Here is a 24942-nt window from a genome sequence, read left to right as displayed (position 1 = left end):
TCTCTCTGTGCAAGGGCAGTCACTTATTCTTTAAAGTTCAACCACATTCTTATTCTGTGTGTGTGATAATAAAATGAGCATTAACAAAGCCTGCATCAAAAATAGATGGAGGGCAGGAAGAATTTCCATATATGAAGAGTACAAAATCTCTAAATACAGAGCACTCTATGGACAAGACCTGGGCTGGTGTCCCTCAGAGATACCCTCCAGTCACGTGTATTGACAAAGCTCTCAGACCACCCTCCTCATAAAGGCATAATTTTAAGGCATAAAATGGAAAGCACAATGAATTTTGCATTGGCATGATTCATCGAGTTGATTCCAAACACTTGGTGTGCAAGAATGTGGGGTTTAAATAAATACACCCACTCTTAAGTAAGAATGCATGATGTGTGTTACCATCTTTGTACATACACAATGGCTAGAAAGCAGGAAAGAAAAATGTGCAAGAAACCCCTCGTACTACTGCAGCAGAAACAGCCACAACAAGCCTGAGAAACAGACCACCAAAGCCTGGATTGGAATAGCAACAATATCCTCCAGGTCAGAGAAAACTGGGAGGTAAGCCTCATCTTTCTGGGGTACGCAACCGAGGAATTATTCAGATGTTCTCACAGAGGCTCACACAATCTATTTTAAGTTCAAAAATCAAGGCAGCTTCCCCCATCCCAAACAAAAATGCAGACAATCTACGGTGCTAAAATGCTCCTCACAACAGCACAGAAAGTATATGGACAAGTCAGATAGCAAAACCTGATAAAATTTACAACTGAGATTAAGATGAGATGCAAAAATGTCTTCTCTCTAAAATCTCTAACTCCTGAAAGGTCAAAAAAACTCCAGAGATTTATCAGCAGAAGAGTCACTAGTAATAAGAATTTCTTTCAGAGAGTAAATATAACTTTTGTTGGGCAGATTGCAAGAAGACAAGAACTGTTGTTGGACACATTTGCATTTATAGATCTAATCATCTCAATTACAGTTCAGTGTTTTAAAGAAATGAAAATGTGGAAGACCTGATTGCAGTTCTAAACCTGTTTTGTGCAACAAGACTAATGCAAGACTGACTTAAGAAGCTGACCCATATACTGAAAAATAGGATCTAAAATTAAATGGGAAAATGTACATCATTATTTTAACTTAGCTCAAAGTTGCACAGCTAAATCATTGTGCAGCAAACTGAAAAGTCATCTGTACACTGCAGATTATTATGCACTCATTGAACACATATTTGAATCATTTTTTTTGCTATGTTAGTGGCATTGAATTTTTCATGCATTTTAAAGTTGGATAAATGGTTAAGAAAACAATTCAATAGGTCAGGCATTCCATTAACTTAAATATTAACAAATGTAAAAATCCTCCAAACAGAATCAAAATTCCTTTGGCTTTTTTTGCCTTTGCACCCGTGTACTTTTTCCAGGGCAGGAGAACCCCGTGAGAAGCCTTCTCATCTTGCTGGAAGTACCAGGGTGCTGGACATCTGAGGTTGCACACCCTACAATCCCTGTAGAAACTGCTCATGTTTAGATGCAAGCCAACACTTTTGTCTAGACTTACACTTATGTTCTTGTTCTGAGGCACCCTGTACCCAAAGGAATCTTTGCTTTTTAAAAATTCCTGAATGTACACTGAATATCAGCTTGACACTGTTTAATAACAAAGCATACATGCATTAGAATTGTGAAAGCACTTAAAATATTTTCCATAAATTCATAAATTACCTGCCTGCAATGACCTAATGCCAGTGAAAGATTCTCTTTCAAACACCATGTATTGGTAACAAGGATGAGAACCTGGTTTTCTTGATGTCAATGTCAAAATACCATTGACTGGAATGAAGCCAGTGTCTCTCTTGGACACGTTGGACTCCAATAAAACAGGGATTACACTGCATTGCAGAACTAAAAAGGATGGGTAAAGTTGAAGCGTAAAAGCGAAAACGAAATGGTAGCATCAAAGCTGACTGTGTAAAAATAGTATTTTCTTATTCAGCAGGCCTACCCTACAAATATATTCCATCTCATAGCTACTTATACACAGAGCTAGAAGAACACCCTAGGATTAGTCTGTTTCAATTTAGAGATGGCAGAGTTATGGTGAGAGTAAGGAGATACTGTATATTGTCTTTCACTCCTGTGATTTCAACACAAGTTTCAATAAAGTCTGTCTTCTTCCCAAAATCATAAACTTGTGAATCTCAGCTTTTGTTAGGAAGACAAATGCACAAGTCCCATGACTGCATAGACAGTTATGAATTAAGAATTTTTTTTCCTATAATATTTCAAGCTCTGAGGTTATCTAGTTTTTCATAATGTAGATAATCACTAATTAAAGGACAACTGAACTTTCAAATTCTACACACAGGAACAGTCTGCCCAAGCTGGAGCAGCCCTACTGTAAATTGCCCCCTTCCTATTCTATAAGGGCAAGAAAGAAGCCTTACAGAGACCAAATTAGACTTCCAGGTGACATGCATATTGTAATTAAGAGAACACTCTTATTTCCAAACTTGACAACTTTCCCCCTTGCAGTTCATAAGACAAAATGAAGAGGGCATTTTGTAACCCTTACCTAAAGCTTCAGCTTTTCACAATACTGGGTTGTCAACCATTCTCACTGAAGTAAAAGGAATTTACAGTCTCTGAGGGATGCAAAGAAAAGCTTGGACACGAGCGTAACCAGACTACAAAACCATATGCAAAGATGAGAGGAGTTGTACGACAGGTATCTCTCCCTGACTGTGTTCTGTAAAGGGCTCTGCTGGGACTCGGGTGTAAAGGACACTGCTGTTAGTGCTAATCCTCTCCTGCCAACCCACTGCTTCATGTGTAAAACTGAGGCAGATCTGAGACAAGCTGGGGACAACCTGCAGTTTTGCTGTTTCTACCCTCTCTACAGGAACTTCACCCAGGCTTTCGTTGCTAAGAGCCACAGATAGCTCATCCCAGTCACAACTCTAATGATATGCTAGGATAAGATGCAGATGTTAGCAACTTTTACTAATAGCTGCTCTTGATCCTGTATTGTCAACTCTCAACGTTTCCAGACTGCTTTGTTAACACTCACGTTTTAATACAGCAGAAGCTTACAAGGATCTTGGCTCTCAGGAAGAATGATGCCCTTGGTGAAATGAACTGGATGCATCCCATTTGGTAAGACTTGTCCTTGCATCTCAGGCATCCAGGACTTCTATCACTCCACGGTAAAGTATAAGAGACGATATGGCCACAAGGATGAAATGAAAAAGGGCAGTAAACTGAACATCAAATGAGTTTAGAACTGGAGTGCAGGGTTCAAAGTACAGGTGCTCAGACATGGCCTCCTGCTTCACTAGATAAATAAGTATAGGGTAGAGCAAGGTGATTTAAGAAGAAAAATATGACACGGTATGTTTTATTTCACAGCATGCTAAAAAATGATTAAAGAAATATCAAGAGGAATGAAAGACTTGTTCTTTGAGCTTTACTTTCAATATCTGTGCCATATCACACAGAACTATTCTGATATGTGGCTGTATGCATCACTTCTATGTCTATTATCCAGCTTCCTAGAAAAATGAAATCCAAACCTACACATTTTATCTTATAACAGCAGCATAGGTAGAGCGAGAGCTTATGAATGGTAAAATATGAATTTAGCACAGTGAAAAACAAGGTCCAAGCTCAGGGGTTTATTCTCTTACTGCTTTTATACACTTTTAGTATTCTGGAAAGTTACTAGAAGCATTAGGAGTAGAATAGACTACTGTGAAATGAACTCACAAATTAAATTAAGAGAGAGAGAGTGCAATGAATAACTGAATCCCCCGAGCCAGAAGAATGCCCTGCTGGAGTGTCACAGAAGGACATACAATATGTGCTTCTATGCACCCACTTTGCAATGGACCCATGTAATTTATTAACCTGACAGCAATGCCATACATACCCACAGGCTCTTCCTAACCTCCCTCCCACCCATCAGCATGCTTCCACAGAGATCTGCCAAGGAGACTGACACCATGAAAATGCAGTGGGTTTGGCTGCTTTTCAACCTTCTATATGCCCAGGAGACATAAGGATTACTTATTATTAGCAATTAAGAAATTTAATCCACTATCCTACATTACATATGATCAAGCTTTATTGTACTCTAGCGAGTCGTATCATAGTACAAACATCAGGCTATAAGCCCATTTCTTAATGCATTGACTTTAATTTTATATAGAGTCAACCTTCCTTGTTGTAACGTGGTCACTTGATTCTGTATTGTTGATAAGAGTGTCCCTCTCAAGTCTTTGAATAACACAAGACTATGTTTCTATCAATGCAGAGTGGGGGAAATACTAACTTGATTTCTCTTTCCTATTTTCTATTGAACAAATGCAAACCTGAAGCACATGCGGATTAACTGAAAAATTTGAGGCTGCAGGTGAAACTTGGCATACTAATAGGAATGAAAACCCTATCTTCTAAATCCTAACACCATGCCTGATGCATAAAATAATCCTGGATTTACTTGCTGAATCCACACAATCAGAATGGGTGAAATAAGACCAATAAAAAACACCTACCATATATACTGTCTGGCCAGGCACTATAAGGAGTGATTCACAGTCTTCACTCTCTGCAAGCCTAAAATCAGATGTTCCACAGTATTTTCTCATAGTGGTCTTTGTTCTCATTAACTAATGATAATATTCATGAAGATAACAACAGTCTCTCTCATGGACTACTAGTTTAAGTGAAAAATTATTACGGCTACATAATAGACTTTGCATTTTCTGATCAAAAATATAAAGAAAATCCAAACAGAGGACTGGCAAATATGAATCCTTGTAAAGAAGTAAAATATCTGATTAAAAAAAAAGTGAGAAAGCAAAAGTGAATTTCTAACATCACCATCTATCACAGCACTTCACTGCCTTCCATCCCAGATAGAAGGCATATTTATCTGCCTCTGCCTTCCCAACACATACACCAAGGAACTTTCCCACAAGCCTTGGCATTCTGCCCAATCCAGCTCCTGTGTGGCACTGGCTTTTCCCTGTGCAGAAGACAAGAGTACCAGGTGCTGATGGCTCTCATCCATCAGGGTGCACTACTGCAGTGAGAGGAGCAGTATGAGAAGTCATACTGTAACCGAGTGCTTTTATTTAAGCCAAAATGCCACTCATCACAAAATGACTTATTTTAGAAAGGCAACTGGTGATTGACCAGTACCACCAGCAACATAAATAACAGCACATTTTCCTATGGATTTTCATGTATGTCTCCTCAATCCTTCCCTTTGCCCATAGCAGAACTCCTCCTCTCTCTGTACTCCTTTCTCTGTATTATTTTCAGCTTCCTCCATCCTCGCTGAAATTTCAGCTTCCCACCACAGCTCTACTACTTAACCATGCTTTTTCTTACCCTCAACAATGCAAACCACAATATCCCAGCCACAATGAGGATATTAAAAGAGTTCCATCTACTCACTTCTATGAAAGCTGTGGGAAAGAAACCATTCTTCCAGTCAAATCCCCAGTCAGTTTGAAAGACCAACAGAATCACTGCAAGACCATACTTCTGTACGTTAATAAGTATTCTCCAAAAGGAAATTTTAATGGAGTAAATCGGTGACCAAAAATGCTAAAACACATGTCTTTTAATACTACAGTTTAGAGCAAGAACATAAAATCTTTTTCTTATGTAACTTCACATAACTACAGTTATTTAATTGTTGTTCACATTACCAAATAAAAGGACTGTGCTACTCTGAATATTCTTTTGCTTTTAAAAGAGAAATTAAAGCACTCCAAATTTAGATTCAATTCTGTCCTTCTGCAACGATAAACACAAGTCAGCAAAACAAACCTGGGCTGTGCACTCATGTTTACTAAAATGACATGATGTTCATGTAGAGTGAATGTCATTCCATGCTCCTGTCAGAACAGTGATTAATGAAACAACTGTCTTCAGCGATTCCTCTCACCTGAGCATGCACATCCAGATCTTACACACAGCATTCTTTTGACACAGACTAGAAAGAGAGGGCCAATGCTTAGGAAGAACAAGGACCAGATTGATTTCTGATCTTATAACATTTCTACACTAACACATTAAAGTATTTTGAAAACAGAAAAATTCCAGTTCTTTGATGATTTATCCACAAAGGAAAGCATTTTTACCAAAACAGCCATATTGGTGACCTCCTATTCAGCAAAGAACCACGTCGTCAACTCGGCTGCTCAAATAACAAAAACATCAGGCAGGAAAATGTCATCCTCTGTGAGTCTCATTACTACTACTGAGAAATTTTAAACAGCAGTGAAATGAAGCACAAAGCTCACTAAATCTGGGGACTTCAGGAAGTCCTAGAGTCCATCTTAGCATGCCTCTGATGATGATGATCCAAGGGCTCTCTTGGCTCCCAGTGCCAAGGTAAATCAACACCGAGTCCTAACACACTTGCAACATTAGGTGCTGTCAGTAGAGGTGAAAGTGAGGTAAGGATGGTCAGACAGGCCGTGACTAACCCTGGATGCATGTCTGTTTAATGCATAACTTTCACTAGATAGTACATGAAAATGTAAAAAATAAAATATTTCTTCTAACTTCAAGATAACAGAATTGTATATACTGAAGGCCTTATCCAGCAATGGCTCCAAAACCCCTCTCCTTTTGATGACCTATAGAAGAGAACCATCCTTATTTGTCCTTCTGACTCACGCCGAAACATAATTGCTGCTTTTTTTTTATTGCAGCATCCATTTTCTCTCATTTGTCCTTTCTGTTTTTCTTTTTTTTTTTTTGATCTTCAACATTTATAGATACAGAAATAGCTTCCTAAATTTTATTCTTTATAATTCTGTTGTGCTTTGGCTTTGTTTTCTTTTCTGCAAGTTTTCAGGGAAGCCAGATACTGTGAAAGTACTATTTTGCCTTGTTAATATTTACTCACTGCTTTTGACAAAATGGAACCCAAAAGATAAGGAATACTTCAGTTCTTAAGACACTGTCCAAGCCTGCAGCTATTTACTTATGAAACGATTATGTCAATGGCTGTGTTAGAAGTCATTAGAGGTCTAAAGGAAAATGTCAGGTGTGATACAAAACAGAAACTACAACAAGCTGCAACATTACCCCCAGCTGCAAATACTTAGCACAGGTAAGGCACGTCGAGATAAACTTTGCTATCCCTTCTATCCTGGTTTTGCCCGCCCATCAACTGTCCCTTGTAGACTAGTCTTGTTCTCCAACAAAGACTGATAAATGCCCCATTTTATTTCAATTAAGCAGGATCATGCTTTGCAAAAAGAGCCCAAACAAACCAAGGAAACTGAATGATAGGGGCTACAGATTAATAGCCTTTTTAAAGGTAAAACCACCAGGGTAAGAAAATCTGTTTCAGTGGAGTGGAGGTGAACTGCAGCTTTCTGGAGCAGTATGCGAATATCTGGGAACAAAATTGAAAGTCTAACAGGTAATCTTGCAGACTAAAAAGAGTTGCAGCTGCTAAAAACTGATTGACAAAGTCAGGGTTTACTCAAAAACAGCAGAATTATACGTGTGATTTATTATTAAACTTCAGTCCTTGCAAGAAGGAAAGGTGTCAAAAATTTAGACAAGGCTGACTCAAATTGAAGTACAGGGCCAGGCACTGATCTTTTGTCTCTGGTGATTAGTGACAGAATCCAAGGGAATGGCCTGAAGCTGAGCCAGGAGAGGTTCAGGTTAGGTATTAAGAGAAGGTTTTCACCCAGAGGGTTTTTGGGCACTGGAATTACCAGGGAAAGGGTCACAGCACCAGCCTGATAAGAGATCAAGAAACATTAGGACAATGCTCTCAGGCACAGCGTGTGACTCTGAAGGATAGTCCTGTGCAGGGCCAGGAGCAGGATTTTGATAAGCTTGTGGGTCCCTTTTGACTGAGGATATTCTAGGGCTCCATGAATCATACTAAAAAAAATGTTCAGCCATACCACATTCACTAATTTGGCTAATGCTGAAGACAACTTTCTTCTGAGTCAATATGGCTTCCACCACCATGAAAGAACAACTTCACGCTTCTGCTTCAGTGTGACCACAGAAATCCTCCTCCATGTACTCAAACAGTCTCCATGAATCCATGAACACTAGTGAGATTGGCATCTCACATAACAGACAGGGATGAAGGTGCTTACCAGGCCAAGAATAGCCTGACCTAAGAAGAGCGAGCATCAAGTGGATGGGGACTCCATCAAGACTGCATATGCTTCCCTCTCACAAACAGCAGAAAAACTGAGCAAGATGAACAGCAGTGACATTTTGGTCATGGACACAGCAACCATCACCACCTAGTCAGTCACCGTGCCAGCAGTGGCAGCAGGTGGCATTAGCATTTACCCTGAAGGCAACTGTGACCATTCTGAATTTCCAGACTTGTGTGAGAAAGGAGGCAGTGGAGTGGCCTGGAGACCACCTGCTGGTCTTCTTGGAGGCAGAAGGGAGATGGCAGCCTGCCACAGGAAAGGAGCCAGCTTCTCCCTGGTGACTGGCAGCTTTGGCCTTGATCCCTGGAGAAAAATGTATTGCTGCCGAAAAAGCAAGCCTGTCTGTGAAAGGCCAAAAAAACTATGAATGGACAATTATAGCTACACCTTATAAATCCTCTTATTTTGGTAACACTTTACTACTTGTTTTGTATTTGAAAGAACCCATTTTAAGACATTAATAAATGATACAGATTCTGGTACTTTATTAAATAACTGGACATTCTTAGTAATTAAGCATTTATTCTACACAGTAGAAGGAAATATTCTAATTAACCATTTATATATTATTTCCATGGCATAGAGCAGATAAAAATAAGCAATTTCAATAATCAGTATTGCTGCTCCAGTATATATTAATACATTTCAGATAAATCATTGCCTCCACTATCAACTCAGCTACTGCTCCTGCAAATAAAGCAATACCTTGTTACCTAGCAACGAAGCAAGTCCTTGCTATGCTGCAAAAAAAAACATATAAAAAATATATATATTTATATATTCCCTTCATTTCATGTTGAGAGAACATCCATAAAGAACAAAGAATAATCCACTCAAATGCCCCCAAATTCAAAATTTAAATAAAATGTTTGATCATCCACATTTCATGAGTATTTTCAGAAGCTCGTTTTAGATTAAACATGCATAACCTCTCACTGACAATATAATGTTCTTGCTATGTATTTTTTGGAATATTTTATTGCACACAACCATAACACATAAGTCATGACAGGCCCTTAATGCAACATCTGATCTGTAACAGAATAGGAATAGGTATCACAGGGCTTGTTTAAAGTTCGTTTGCTTATGCTAAATCAGTTCCTCTCCCATTTAACATAGCAGTGCATAGTATCACTTCTTACTGATGCAATGTCTCATTTTAAGGTGCTGTCACTCGTACAAATTGTTCCTTGGGCTGCATTTAAAAGAAAAAAATGTACTAAAAGCCCCACTACTTTGTTGCTTTATATTTCATGTCTGTTTCTGACAGATTGCCAGCACTGTGTGGACAAAAACAAGTAAAAGTAGCTCAGGAGTCCTACTTGTGTGGATGAGCTACAGATTGGGCAATGTGCAAATCTGACAACAGCCTCTGAACTCTCTGGTTACCAGCATGTGTCTGGTCCATGCTTTAGTCAGAGTTGAAAGAGGCAGCACAAGGCTTCATGGCCCCATGAGCACAAAGTACGAAGGTATATCCTTCTGTATGACAAGGACTCCAATTAAGCTTGTGCAATAGAGAAAATATGAAACCATGCAAACTGCTGTTGTGAAGGCCTATGGTTTCATTAGTAGGTTCTCACATCCAATATTGTCTAGGTCATTGCATTGCCCCCAGATACAACAGGAGATACATCATAAGATAATGCAAATTTCACTTAAAATTTGGTGTCTAATCACATGCCACTACTGATACTCACAAATTAGATCACTAAACACAACACAAAAATCTTTGAATGCTGCTCTTGGTAGCAACATCTATAGGGGAAGCATTCCTGAAATATTCTGTTAATGTTCTCTTGAAACTTTTTGAAGTCACCTATCTCTTAGCATGAAAGGATATTGGCTCAGTTAATCACAGCACAAAGGTATACACAATCTATATCATGCTGCCTCGAACATCTGCTGCTGCTGTAATCCTTGATAATTCATAGCAAAAATATTCAGAAAATTGTATGCTTGCACCCAAAGGCACCTTATTTTTTGTGGCTCTTGCCATTGTCGCTGGGCTTTATATATTAGTTGGAAATTTTTTGCAGCTTGGTGTTGCCCATTTTTTACTACTCTTGCAGTCTAGCAACTAGAGATCATAGTTCACCTCTCAGAGGAATGTGTAGAGTTCAGTAAAATGCATAATGCATAGAGAGGGGCAAGGTTGAAGTATCAGCTACTGTGGTATTCAAAAGCCTCTTGCAATAAAGATTACAGAAGTTAGTGTAACACTGGAACTTATACATTTTAGAAGGATAAAGCAAACATCAGAAACCATACCCTACAGGCTTTGCATGATGAAGTCTGTGCATATTGTCTCCCCCTCTGGAACACAGTCTTTAGTGACAGATGGCACAACCACTGCCTACAGATGGCTCCAATGGGGGCTCCATAGCTTTGATAAATACTGCAATCAACTCCTAGGATAGGTATGATTCAGGCAGCAGAGCTAATACAGGGAATAAATCCCTCAAAAATATAACTGTATAATAATAACACACATAGTATTATCCTAAACAGACACATGAAAGTCCAGGGCTATTACTGAGCTTACATAAATTCAGGACTACTTAAGAAGAGGTCAGCAGTTTAGGATAAAAGTGTATGAAATGTGCATCACTTGATTTCTTATCTACTTCATCCAGAAAAACATTTCCACTTTCATCATGGACCAAGCGCTCCTGGTGAAAGTATTCTTGCTTTCCAGTGGGATTTGTTATACTTTGGAGGAGCAATCAACCCTATCACCAAAAAAAGCTTTGGTTCGATTGGTAGAAAACAACCTTGCCTTAGATAGATGATTCACTACAGTGAGCAGAAGTATTTGAATCTACTACTCTGACAAAACCAAAAGTCATAGACCGATACTGAAGCTATTTGTAGCAGACTAGCACAACCTGTTCTAATCTTCTATAGAAAGTTTGAAATAAGAGCAACCAGAGTGATTTCATAAAGGAACATGTGCTTTAGTTGAGCCAATGCCTCAGAGACCCTACTCACTGCTCAAAAAACCAAAGATGACTTTGCAATATCTTTTGTGGCAACATAGAGCTACTTATGAGCCACGTTTGCTAAGACAGAATCATAGAATATTTTGGGTTGGAATGAACTTTCAAGACCATTTAGTTCCAGCCCTATTGCCATGGGCAGGTAACCTTCCACTAAATCAGGTTACCCAGAGCCCCATCCAGCCTTTTCTTGGATACCTCCAGTGATAAGGAGTCCACAACCTCTCTGGACAACCTGCTCCAGTGCTTCATAACCCTCACAGTAAAGAATTTCTTCCTAATAGCTAATCTAAACTTACCCTCCTTCACCTTAAAGTGACTATAACTATATGACCTTCATGAAGAATTTCTCTCCAGCCTTCTTATAAGCCCCCTTTGTTGCTGCTACCTGCCTCCAGCCACTCACACTTTGTGACATTTGGCACAAGAGCTTTCTACCAAGTGGCACCTACCAGAATGTTCTCATTGACCAAACACTGCAATGCTATGGACACATAAGCAATTCAGAATACACCAATTCCATACATTTTGGGTATTCAGTTTAATAACAGGAACACTGCATTTTCAAGTTGATGTCCAAGATACACTCTGTGAAAATCAACATGCCCTTTGCTCTGATTTGCATAGTCCCTTGTAATGTACATTACAGGGAGGGTGGGCTGGACTCCTTGGATTACACAATTTCCCCAGCCCACACCTGGAGTATAACAGAGAACAATATCTTTACAGAATCCTCACAAATGTAGCTCAGTAAGTCTTGTATCCCAGAAAATAAAATAACCCTACCCATTAGCAGCCAATATTTCAGTCTTTCAAGTCAGCCCGATCAAAATCTAAACAAGAATAGGACTACTGGATTCTTGTCTGTGGAAGAAGATACCAGAATACAAATACAACTGCAATAATTTAAACCTTGATTATTGTCCAATTAATACAGTATCCAGAATCAATCCTGAAGACCTGAAGTTTCTATTCCATTCTGCCATCACTGTTTTCCAGACTACAAACAAGAAAAACTAAAATTGCTGCTTTCAACTACTCCTGTTCACAGTTTAACAAGTTCCCTAACTTTCAACCTTCACAGCCTGTAAATACAGAGTACTGTAGAGTGAGGAAGAAGTCCTCTTTGTCAGAGCTTTAAGAAGTAGAAAAAAAACCCTTTATCTAATTTTTTTTAATGATGATTAACTAAATCAACATTTATCCCTTTTCAGATTATAGAAAACCATGACTGACATTCTTCTTTCTGAAAAACTGCTGCGTAGAAAAAGGGAGACAGAGACTGCTATAATGTCAATGTAATTTCTGAATGCATCACACAATCTTTTGTAGCATGTCAAAAATATAAACAAAAACACACCATGTGTCACAGTCTACAAAGGGTATCATGTTTGATAGCATAATAATGCATGACAGGTCTCTTAATGCTTCTGATATATCAGTAATTATGTAAATGCCTTCAAATTTGATTATACACTCACACACCATTAAAGTTTGAGCCAAATTCAAGCTGCTTTATCTATGAATTCAGCAACATGAAAACCTTTAAACCAAACTTGGTTATGTCAGTTTTCAAACTGCTGGACTAGACTCTCTGCTCACCGCAGCAATGCTTGACAAAGAGTGACTTGAAGTTATACTATGATGCCCTAATCCTCATTTTGAATCTGTAGGTTATGAAGATGCCTCAAGATTGAGGTAAATTTCAGCCACCTGCTTCCTGCCACGGGTAGGGAGATTCAGAGCTTTGTGTTGAGATAGGAAGCCAGGAACTGGAGGAACAGGAGGAAGCCAAATGGTGAGATCCATCCTGGAGACCATCAGTCAAGAGAATTCTCCACACACACTCTGGAAGGGCAGCACCATCTCTCCTTCACCCATGGGGCAGCACAAAGGCATCAGGGCAAAAGGTCAGGATTTGTTTTTTCGAAATGACGGATGTGAATAATGAAGTCTAAGATCCATAACGTAAAAGTATAAACTTTGACTAAAAAAACGGGGGAAGTAGTAGAAAAAAGTAAGATAAACCAAAACTGCTATATTCCACTTAGTTTACACATTCAAGTCAACCTCTTTAGGAACACCTGACTGGTAAGGATTTGCTACATTCCTAATAAATTAATGTAATACTTCAGGGATATTATTAGTTTTTAATAAGCCACCTCACTCTCTTAGTTATGTCATCACTGCATTAGGATCAACATGCTTAGAGTTTAAACTAGAACTGGGCTGTGGTGGCTGAAATAAGATATTCTAAAAACAAGATTTATAAAAATGTGACACACCAGCCCCTAGCAATAGCGACAATACCAGATATAGCTTTTGTATAATGCATGAACACAGGATTACTTCCATGAATCAACAGTTTTGCATTAAAGTATAAAATCATCATCACATATGGATAACTAGAAGTGAAGATGGGTTATAAAAGAGGAAATTTTACTTTACATGAGTATTTGTACCTCCAGTATAGAAACGGATTATGAAGGTCAAAGAACAATCCTATTACTTAAGTTACATAACTCAAAGCAAGGTGCATGTCAGTGTAAAAACAACATGGAAAGATGACTGCTGTTTTGTGTTTATTCACTATTTCTAACTCAGATTGTTTATCTTACAGTACTTCTGTTCTAAACTGCTTTTGCAAAAGGAATTTTTTTCACACGAAGTCTCATTTTTTCTACCATAAGTCAAGAAAGACATTTAAAAAAAAAAACAATTCTATGTGATGCTCTGCAGATAAAACAGGATCCTTCTTTTGCAAAGATTCCAGCACATATTACCAATCTCAGACACCAAAGAGCGAGAAGCTGGGGAATCACTTCCCTGTCTGACCAAGCTACTGTCCTCAGCTGAGATGATCTGACTACTATGGGGCATCACCAAGTCCTCATGCACCACGTTTATTAGATGATGCATCATACTGAGAGTCAGCAGAAGCAAGCAGCTTTGCTTGACTTGTGAAAGTATTTAGGAAACTGTTCAAAAAAGAAAGAAGTTTCCCAATTTTTTGTTAACTACAGTAGTCTTCAGTCCCTCTAACCAAAAACTAAAATCGCAATCCAGTCAACTATTTAAATGGGAAAAAAATGTGCTATTTTGGGGGCTATGACTTACTCTCTAGCATATGTTTTAAACAGCATATATTTTTTAATGAACCTTAATGTTTTTATTGCAGAAGTGTAGGCCTGCAGTACTATCCTTAAATATCAAGACCAAAGGACTTCAACAAAATTCTCAACCTAGGAACATCACTTGCTTGTATATATAGTAGAATATAGCTTGTTTAGTGAAATATACTTCAAAGGGAAACTTTAAACTCTTCAGCCAAGCTTTCCAGATCAGGACCACCAAATGTTAATTTCCTATTTCCACAGCTGAGCATTTACAGAGAACATCAACTATACTAACACTCCCTCTAAAGGCACCTTTCCCTTTGAAAAGCACGTATCGAGTTTCCTCTTCCACATTTCATTTTCTTTGAAGTTTTAGCCAATTAACTGGTCAGTGCAAATGAATCACGAAGTAAATAAAATCACGTTAAAAGATGGTATCTTTAGCAAGACCCCACAGGGTTTCTCTCAGTGTCAGAGCTCTCATGACTGTGATTGCAATAAGGAGATTCTTGCTATCTTCCAAAAGGTACATTGGAAGCAGACTAAATGCTTCTTTACCGCAGTGATAACTGAACATACTCCATTGCTTGTCCTTCCCAGTATCCAGGAAGATTACTTCTGACAAGGTACCTGAGACACTCTCTTCAGCCTGTGCAGTCAGCAGAATCAATGGTGCTATGACAACTTTCACTAGCTGAGAACCGTGTTCAAAACCTCTGAGTGCAAACCCTCAGGGTACGTGATGCTTCCTTCCCCTGCCCTACGCTTCCCTGTGCATATCATCACTGCAGAGCTGCTGCTTAACCCCAGACAGCTCTGTAAGGAACAAAAATGGTAACAACAAGGAATGGGCACAGCCAAGAATCGCAGATGTAAAGGGCATATTTCATCCAGGTAAGCCCAAAGATTATTCTGCACTGGTTGGCGGATGCTTATGAAAAGAACATGATGTGGACAAAATTAAATAATTAAACTTGCTATTACTGTGCTGTGATTAATACATACATTTAAAGGACAAGTAAGGAGCTGTCTGTCAGGGTGCTGAAATGGTTCAGTGGTTTGGAAGCACTCAAGTCACAGCACCACATGGTGATTCCAAAATCCGTATTTTGTGCTAAGGGTCTGTTAATCTTTCACACAAGTTATTCTTCCCAACGACAAAAATTAGGATCATTAGAATTCAAGCAGAAAATGACAGTTGTAATATTTAATGTTCTTTCCATATTTTAACACTTAAAGAAGTGCAACTTTGCAGTATAGAGATGATATGAAAGATTTACTGTCATTTTGCACAAGTATGTAAAAATGACATAGAGTTAATTAATTAAATTAATAAGCAGTGGGGAAATCTCTAGGAAATGATTAGTGCAACAGGTTTTTAAACCTGTCAACACCTGTTAAACATAACACTTTTATATGAATTTTTAACAAAGATGAGGTTTGGAAGTTTTTTTTTTTATAATATGCTTCCTGTAGAGCCAATCTTTGCTTCTGAAATACCCAAGCTGGGCATAACATAGATTACAATTGAGAAGTACTCACAAAAGCCTATGGAAATCCTTGAATTCTTGTTCCTTGCTAATGCTAAGAGCCAAATCCCCACCACACTCAGATTTTAAACAAAAATAATAACCTACATCCAGTTTATAATAGCTTCAGCAAAAATACAATGAATCATACAATACTTCCCTTAGGTTTTGCTAAACTATTTTTCTGTGTGACTATTCACTCTAATATCCACTTACCTCTGTGGTGGTTTATTAATACTGGTACAGAAAATTGAAGTTCTATATATTTTGATCGTAAAATAATAACACAGGTGCTTCACAGACCAATTGGATACTCATTAATAATGTACTTTCCAGGTGTTTGCACTATTAGCAAAGTAACACTTTTCCAAGATTTTAGAATTCTACCTGAAAACATTCCTGGGAAACAAAAGCATTAACAAAGCACAACAGTGGCATAACAGCTCTTTGATTACGGGATCCTGAAGGAGATAATTAGCCAGTTTTCATTTAACTTAAAAATTAAGTGTTTTAACTATTTGCACACTGGCATTTACCAGCATATTTATTTATGCTGTGACATTATTTAAGATAGTTTAAATAGTAAGAATTTACTAGATTATTTTTACACACATTTTTATGATTCGTTTCAAAATTATTGAGAGCTTTATTATCAATTTCAGTGGGGTAAGATGAAGCTTGAGAACAGAGAGATGATCATGCGTTACAACAGAAAAACTTCTAGAATTAAAATTATTCCTATTATACATGCATACACATCCATAAACACATATTTTAGTATTATATAATAATTCTTGATGAACACTGTAACTGACTTCGCATTTTCCTATACTGGGAATAATTACACCCAAACATTTTTGTGGCTCACCAATTTACCTGTGGCTTGTACCATCATTGTATTAAGATACTTAAAGATATTGTGTGTAGTAGTGCTCTTCATTGAACAGATACATGAAGAAGAAAGAAATTATCTTCAGCATACCCCTGGTAAAAGAGACACGTATTCTCACTGACATAATCGCAAAAGTTTTACTTCAAAGTACACAGAACCAGTGAAGGCAGCATGCATGCAAATACCCAGGGGCACTGAAGGTCTGACTCCAATCTGCACCAGGAGGACCAGTCAATTAACTGAAGAGTTTAGACAATCATCTACAGTGGGACAAACAAAACAAGTATTTATCAGCTTCATGTTTCACCATGTTTAAATGTACTGCAAAACTAAATGTTTATTCTCCACTGTAGAGAAGCACTTTCTGGGAAAAAAAAAAAACAAACTTCAAAATTTAAACAATGGTCTAAAATCTTCTGTCGAACTCCCTGCTGACTTCATCTGCTATTATTGCAGCTTTTATTAAATTTAGCCTTTTTACAGCCTCAGAACTTGAAACATTCTAAACAATAGAAAAAAACTCTCTCAATGTTTGATGACTGCAGGAAACAAGGAACAGAATGAAGAACAAACCAATTACATGCAACAAACTTCATATAAATCACGTTGGATTTCCTGCATCGAAAAGCTGGAAAAAAGTAAGAAGGAGACATATCTTTCCTTAACAAGTCCCAGTTTCATGTTTCTAGAAAGAGCAAACTCCAAAGACAAAGGCTTGGGACTTTCATCTCAAGCTCCCCAAGACCACACCAGACAATTTGTTCAGGCACTGCCGATAAGCCAGATACAGCATGCCTGGTACATTTAGAAAAAAAAAGCAGGATGGTTACAATTACCTAGTTCTGGACCAGATGGAATTTCCAGTTGGTTTTCCCAAAGGAAAAGTACTCTTCTTTTAGCAAAGGATCATGCAAGCCTTGGAAACAAGCCAAGATATGAATATGAAGGGGGGAAAAAAAATGTACAATCTTAACCATCCAGAGAGTGAGTATATTCCAGTGCTGAAGACTGCTTTCTAACACTGAGCAAGTTCCCTCAAGTAATAGCACAGCCAGAGGTATTAGAAGGTCCTCAGATACACTGTCATTGCTCATTACCTCTTCTCTGGATGAAGCTGTGTTTCAGGCATGTGACTTTAACCCAAGATCAGTTCCCAGGGCACAGATATACTGGGATTTGAGTCCTAATGAAAAAGAGATGAATTATGGGATTGTTAACACTGATAACCCTGCAGCCTCTATGTTCTTCTTATTCCTCTCAATGTACCACAAAGATACTATCCAACTCCAAAGGATGGGCCAAGCAGGGAACAAACATCATGTGCATTTATGAAAGGCATTGCAAAAGTCTCCAAGATGTTCCTCAGTCAACAGAGCTAAAAATAACCCACCAATAATAGGCTGAAGGCAATAAGGAAGGAATGGAGGAAGAACGGATATGGTCCTGGATTTTCTCCGTGCTTGAGCTATGTGTTCATGACAATAAGAACCTCTTTGAGTCTGTGACCAGAGGACAGAGATAATCTCCAGGAGATGTACCAGCACATCTCAAACAAGAACTGCCATTCCTTTATCAAGGAAGAGAGGCTATCTGCCTGGTGATTTTACTTTGGTTAAGGTTTGTTCAACACCAGCATCATCTCTTCCTTAGGCCAGACATAACAATTGCTATCTGCAGCTAACGTGAAGCCATCTGAAATGCTGCGAGATACTTCAGAGAAATTCATCGCTGGGTGAAAATGTCAACAAGATCCTTTAATACTATGCTCAAGTTTGTCAGAGTCAATCCAGCCCAAATTTGTGAGCTTTTTTAAATGAAGAATCTTGGGAGAGAGAAAGAAATGTTTTCTACCAGACTGAAAGGACTTTTAGAAAAATTCTACTGCTCCAGAGTAGATAAATAGAAAAGAAGGTAAACAACCCCAACCCAACACCATGTATCTCCTCTTCTCCTAGAGTACTTGGCAGTATATAAGTCTATATCAAAAGCAATATGACCACTGAATCTGACCCAAAAATGCCCCACTGTGTTTATATGTAATCCGTAAACCAAGACAATCTCCGACAGCAATTCAAGCATAGTTGCAGACTGATACTCTATTATAGAGCTAAGCAGTTGAGAATGAGGTATGTGGAGACCTGCATCTTTGAACTGCAGTTCTCAAAATACTCAGCTTAACATGCTGAAACCCTCTAATGAACTTACCACCTTTTGAATCCTTTCTCCTCAAAGGCAAAAAAATACAGAAAGACTATGCATAGGGAGAGTGAGCAAACGAAGACAATGAGACACCTTTCCTAGCTTAATTACCTTGTCAAAGCCATGTTTATCTGAAGCATAACCCTTTGATACTTGGAACCAGGACTACTGTCTTGTAGACAAGCTGGCATAGTTGGCACACGGACTAAAAGACAAAGTACAAGCAGCCCTCTGTTATTGCCTACACAAAGGGAAAAACTGCATTGGATCGTAAAGACTGCCAGTACAGTACAATTTTCTGAAGGTGTTTTTCTCCAGAATTTGACTGTGATTTCTTAAAAATAAGCTTGCAGCTCGTAGAGCTGTGAAGACAACATTGAAAATGTGAACTAGTATAAGCCAATATGTTCCCTAATGTACAAACAATACCAAATCACATCTCTCAAGAGTATAAACTGGCCAGTCCATCACAATGAGTGTTGATTTTGGAAGATTAATATAAACTTTCAATATTTAATAAGCAAAGCATTATGATAATAGGATCATCAGAAAAAAATCTAGTCATGATTGGTATCTGGCAAATGAATAAGCTTGAACCCAGAATGATGCCGTTCACTCTCATCTCTGCTTTAACTTGGAGACTGTCTGCAGAGCAGGTCTCAGGACCAAGAGCCAAAAGAGCGAAAGTCCAAGGCTTGACAGTTTCTCAGTCTGCCCAGAACAAGGTGGGAGCCTACTATTTGTGAAAAATATTATTCACTATGCCTATCACTAGCATGTAAAAAGGAAATACAAAGATCCTTACCAAAATGCCAACTGTTTAATGTTAAAACAAAGCAAAACTTGCTTTCCATCACTCCTGAGTGATGGAAACAAATTAAAATTAACATTTCCGACATGGAGTTCTGATTCCTTTGACACTAAAGTGTCTTGTTCTTGGATTGTAAATGAAATCACAACTGACCCAGGTCACAGCTCCCTCCTAAGATCCCCAGCAGCGAAACTTTAACCTAGAGCCAGTTTGCTTTAGGTTCTTACCTCAGCGCAGCCACCTTTGATGGCAGCTTCATTGACAGTTCTGTTCCCAGTTTTCACATCTTCTACCCTCCCTTTTTAACTTCATGTGCCCAATTCCAGTTAGAGATGTCATTCTTCCTTCCCCCCAGCCAAGAAAAACACCAAGAGGAAAAGCAGCAGACCCTCAGCTTTCTGAATTAATTTTGGGGTACTGCATTTAAACGCCTCCTAAGTAGAATGAATATGTATAGCACATTTTAATTTGCCTTCTTAGGGGATAAATTTATCTCTTCCTGACTCTCAGATCTCCTTTCTCTGGGAAAAAAAAAAATTACGAAGGAGCTCACCAATAGTACAGAAAGCAGAGCTTACTTCAAATACATCAGAGAGCTCCTCTAGTTCTCATCTGTCAACCATTTGCACAAATCCTTGAAATAGAACTTCTCAGGTGTGTAAAGTTAAGAGGGTGTGGGAGCGACAGCACAACTGCAGCTTGCATGCATTATACTCACCTATCAAAAAGAACAGATCTCTTAGTGAGAAACTGCCAACAGACAAAGATTTTCTGCTAAAACCATTTTTTTTTCCCCCAGAGCACCACTGAAATTTTTAGAATGCTATCAGAATGGAGCTTTAATTTATCGTAATTTTACACCATAGGACCAAGGCTTTGTATTGAGCAAACAAGCATCAACTTCACACCAGTGCTAACGATTTGTAATCACATTTATGCAGGAGAAAAAAGTAACACGAACAACCTTCCACTGAGGTTTTTTTTCCTAGCAGGTGAATATATTTTCAATGTTGGTGTTTACAGAAGAGGACACAAATTGGTCCTTAAAGTGCATCCAAATGGAAAGTTACTATCCATCATGCCAGGGTCTAACAGTATTTTGTGCCTCCTTAAAGGAACAAGTTAAAACGTTCTTTAAGGAACAATACGATACGTTCTATCAGAAATCGTGTCAGAGATGGACACTGTAGCATTCCTTATTAGCACAGCTGCTCCTAACAACGCTACGGAGTACACCTTGATTTTGTGCATGCTGGCACACGTTGCCACTGCTCGCACAGCTAAAGGAATTTTGCAAGGCACATGGCAACATGCATCACTCCACATGATAAAATGCTCAGAAAAAAATTCTACTGCTCGTGTGCAGCAAACTAAATTCCAAATTAAATTCTCAGATATCGTTTGTGTCCCGATACCAGTACTATTTTCTCGCCGAACGGTACAATACCTGTTCGTTACTACGTATTTTTTTACAACGTGAGCCTTATTCTGAGACACGGAAACATACAAACATAAACCATCATTCTGATCTTCACACACTTCTGCTTTTCATCCCCCCCCACCCCCCACAACCGTAACACTTCACCCAGCTAGCGTTCCTGAAATACCGAGCGGACAACCAGCGGTGCCGTGAAGGCGAGACCTCGCCTGGCAAGTTTCGGACCAGGGCACACCACGGCCAAGTTCACAGAGCCAAGCCAACAGAGCTTTGCGGCGCGCACACGGACGCGGCCCGCCTTCGACAGCCGCTGCTGCGGGCTCTGCGCGCCGCGCCGCCGCTCCCCGTGCGGCACGAGAGGTGGGTGCCCACCGCCCCCCTCCCCCGCGATTAATCACCGCTCCGGACGGCGCGGACGGAGCTCGCCGGGGGCGGGCGGGGCTGCCCGGGACCGCTGTTCTCACCGGGGCCGTTCCCGCGGCTACCCCGGCCCGGTGAGAACTCGCCGGCCGCGAGCACCGGCTCCGTCAGGCGGCTCAAACTCGGTGCTGCCCCGTGGCCGCCTCCCCGCCGACCCCCGCCCGCCCCGCAGCGCGGGAGCTGCCGCCGTCGCCGCTCGCCCCGCGGCACCGGCGAGGCGCGGGTTGACATAATCCTGCGAACGCGGAGACCGCAGGCGCCGCCGGCTCCCTCCCGCCCGCCCGTCCGTCCGTCCGTCCCCCGGGGACCGCTCCCGGCGCTTCCCTGCGCCCCGGGGCCGGGGAGGAGGAAGGGGGAAGGCACCCGCTCCGGGCCGCGCGGCGGGGCGGGGGCGGTGCCCGGTGGCCCCGCGCCCGGCCCCCCGTGCTCGCCCAGCACCTCCCCTGGCCCCCGGTCTCACCTAGGAGCGGCGGCGGCGGCCGGCTGAGCTGCCGAGCCCGGCGGGGGCGGGGAGGGGAGGGGAGGGGAGAGAGAGGGGGGCCCCGACGTCTGCTCCGCAGCCGCTACCCCTCCGCGCTGAGCATCTTCCCCGCGCCCCGGCTGAGTCAGGCAGCGAGAGCGCCGCGGAGCCGCGCGCACCGGAGCCCCCGCGCGCGCCCCGCGCCCCCCCCCACCCCGCGCCCCCCTCCCGCTTTCCGCGGGGCCGCGCGCGCGCGCGCTCCCGGCCCGAGCTGCCCGCGGGGGGGGTTGGGGGGGGAGGGGCGGAGCGGGCCGGGGGCGCGCGCGCGCGCTCACCGCGGCTCGGTGCGGTCCCGGCTGCGGCGGGCGGGAGCTGCCGCGGCGCCTCCCCCGGCCCCGCCGTTACTATGGATATGTAGGGGGGCCCTGCGCGCCCCCGCGCCCACCGCGCGGGCGGGGCGCTCCCGCGCGGCGCCGCTGCCCCGGGCCTGGCGGGGGCCGCCGAGCGGAGCCGGGGCGGTGCGGGGGCCCGGGGGAGCCGCCGGCGAAACTCCGTCCCCGCCGCCGGCTGGCGAACGCCTTCCCTTGCTCCCTCGGCAGATCCACTATTTATTTTTTTTTAACACGAGCGTCTAAATAAAATCTCATCCGAGCTGGAATTCCTGAGCTAATATGAACAAATAAGCATCCCACGGGAATGCTTGCTTCGGTGACTGCATCCCATTAAGCAGCACCCGCGCTGCCTAATAAATGAAATAAAATACAAAAGATGATGCCCCTATAATTTAACTTTACAAAATGTCAGAGAACAGAGTTGCACTTTCAGTCCCCCATGGCGGCTCTTATCTCTTACTCTGCTTCCCTGAGGAAGTTACACACTTGATGGCTGAGCACATTATCTGACAAGCTCAGCCGGTGGAGTCCGGAAGAAACATTTTACCAGGTCAAACAATTTTACTCAGTTACAGCAGGTGAAGTGATGGGGAGGACGTGGTTTTCAATGCCTGCTGCATTTCTTTCTCCTGCCCGTTCCCGGTAGATCTATCCAAGACATCAGCCAGGCAGGTGCCTCAGGCCCCAGTCTTGCCTTTGGAGGCTCTCTGTCTCCTGTGAAATAAAATCCTTAATAAACAGTTGGAAAAAAAACTAAGTGTTTCCCTCTGGGCTGCACAGCTTTACGCAGACAAGTCACAGTGTTGAAATTCAGTATCATTTCCAGCCTCTGCAAGAGGAAGTGCAGGGATGGATGATGTAGTAGCTGCAGATCCAGCACACCAGCAAGGCGAACTTTCCAGGTGTACAAGTTCATAGTCAGACTTCTCAGAGACCTCACACTGATTAAAAGTAGAAACCTAATTCACTAGCCCTTTCGTCTGGCATGTTCAACTACGTGTACTTATATGGAACTTCAAGCAGATGTGGCTTTGAGAACCAAAATAAATCGTATTTGAGGTTCTGAGTGTATGTCCCTCAGAGCAGTAATTAGGTCTCAAACTAGTGCTAAGCTGCATTTTTTCAAAAGCAAGTCTTTCAAGGAGTAAATGATCTTATTCACAAATGGTTCTCTTGGTTACAAAGAGCACTGATAACATGCACATAGCCACGAGCTCAGCAACGTGTAGCAGGTTTGCTGGACTGACTCAACCACAAGATAGTGATGACTTTGAATGCACTGGTACATGTGTGAGTAAAGGCAGCAGTGTTTGCCTATGAATCACAAAGATCAACTGCTGATTATTTAAGAGTTCAAAATAATGCTTAAAGTAGCAATGAAAACTCCAAGAGATACAGTTTTCTATATCACAACTGATTTCAGCTAATTACTCCTGCCAAAATAGTGTTGGGGAACTCAAAGCATTAGCTTGAAAGCAAATTTTAAAATGAGATTTGGAACATTATTTTGATTTTAACTGAATAGTCTCTGCTTCTTTGCAGAGCTCCATTGTTTCAATAAAATCTTATAGACACAGTCTGGTGTTTATATAGATTTGATGTAGCCCATCTGGAGGACTGAACAGAACACAAAAATTTAGTTTCATCCTGAATCAGGAGAAAACACAAACATTTTGCAACATTTCCTGAACAGAATTCCAAAAACTGAGGCTGTAAATATGAAAATGTCCATTTCAAAACACTTCTTTTTAATCTTTTCAAAACATGTCAATGCAGTTTAAATTTTAGCGTCTAAATTGTCAGTGCCACTTTTGTTCTGATATGAACAGATCTTTTCAAAGCAGATGCTTTGGCAGCGTTTCCTTAAAATGTTGAATGATGTTTGTGGATTTGTCTATATATTCCAATACCTTGGGTCTCCACATCTCTATCCCTACAAATAACAAGACTTTTAGCAAAGTCCCAACTTGCTTTGTCCCGGATTTTGTGATCTGCATTTTTAAACTGAAATCAGATCTTTAGAATAGGTGGGATGTGATCCATTAACAACTGTCTGAGTTAGGAGCAGTAATTACATGGAATTGCTAAGCCAGAGGAGGAACCAGTTAAAGCTGTCAGCATGAGGCCAATCTGGTGATGGCAGAGCATAGTGAATGTGCCAGCCGTTTTCTACACCTGCCATAAACTTCATTACTTCTATTGATTGTAACATATTCCAGGCTATAGCAACTCTCCATGAAGGAAGTAAGCGTGTAACACCTAGCAAGTCCTAGGAAAGGATGAAGGTTTTTAGCAAGATGGTGGAATAGACATCTTCAGACAGTTAAAAGCCTGGTGAAGAGGCGAACATGAATGTGGACTTTGTAATGTTTTGTCAGGGAAGATCTGCACGATTTCACTACTAGGTACATCTCCCATGCAGCCACTCTGACCTTTTTGCCTGGATTCCCTTCCCCGAGTTAGTGGTGAGT

The 24942-nt window shown here is 40.9% G+C and overlaps 1 protein-coding gene across 1 annotated transcript in view; it reads right to left on the bottom strand.

Annotated features, from left to right (window-relative positions):
* The window catches only part of ANKS1B (ankyrin repeat and sterile alpha motif domain containing 1B), a 408189-nt gene that overhangs the window by 64264 nt on the left and 318983 nt on the right, over positions 1-24942 (bottom strand). The window lies entirely within an intron of this gene.

This window comes from Cinclus cinclus, chromosome 4, assembly GCF_963662255.1.
Source record: "Cinclus cinclus chromosome 4, bCinCin1.1, whole genome shotgun sequence".
Lineage (NCBI taxonomy): Eukaryota > Metazoa > Chordata > Aves > Passeriformes > Cinclidae > Cinclus > Cinclus cinclus.
This window is presented reverse-complemented; position numbering and strand designations above follow the sequence as displayed.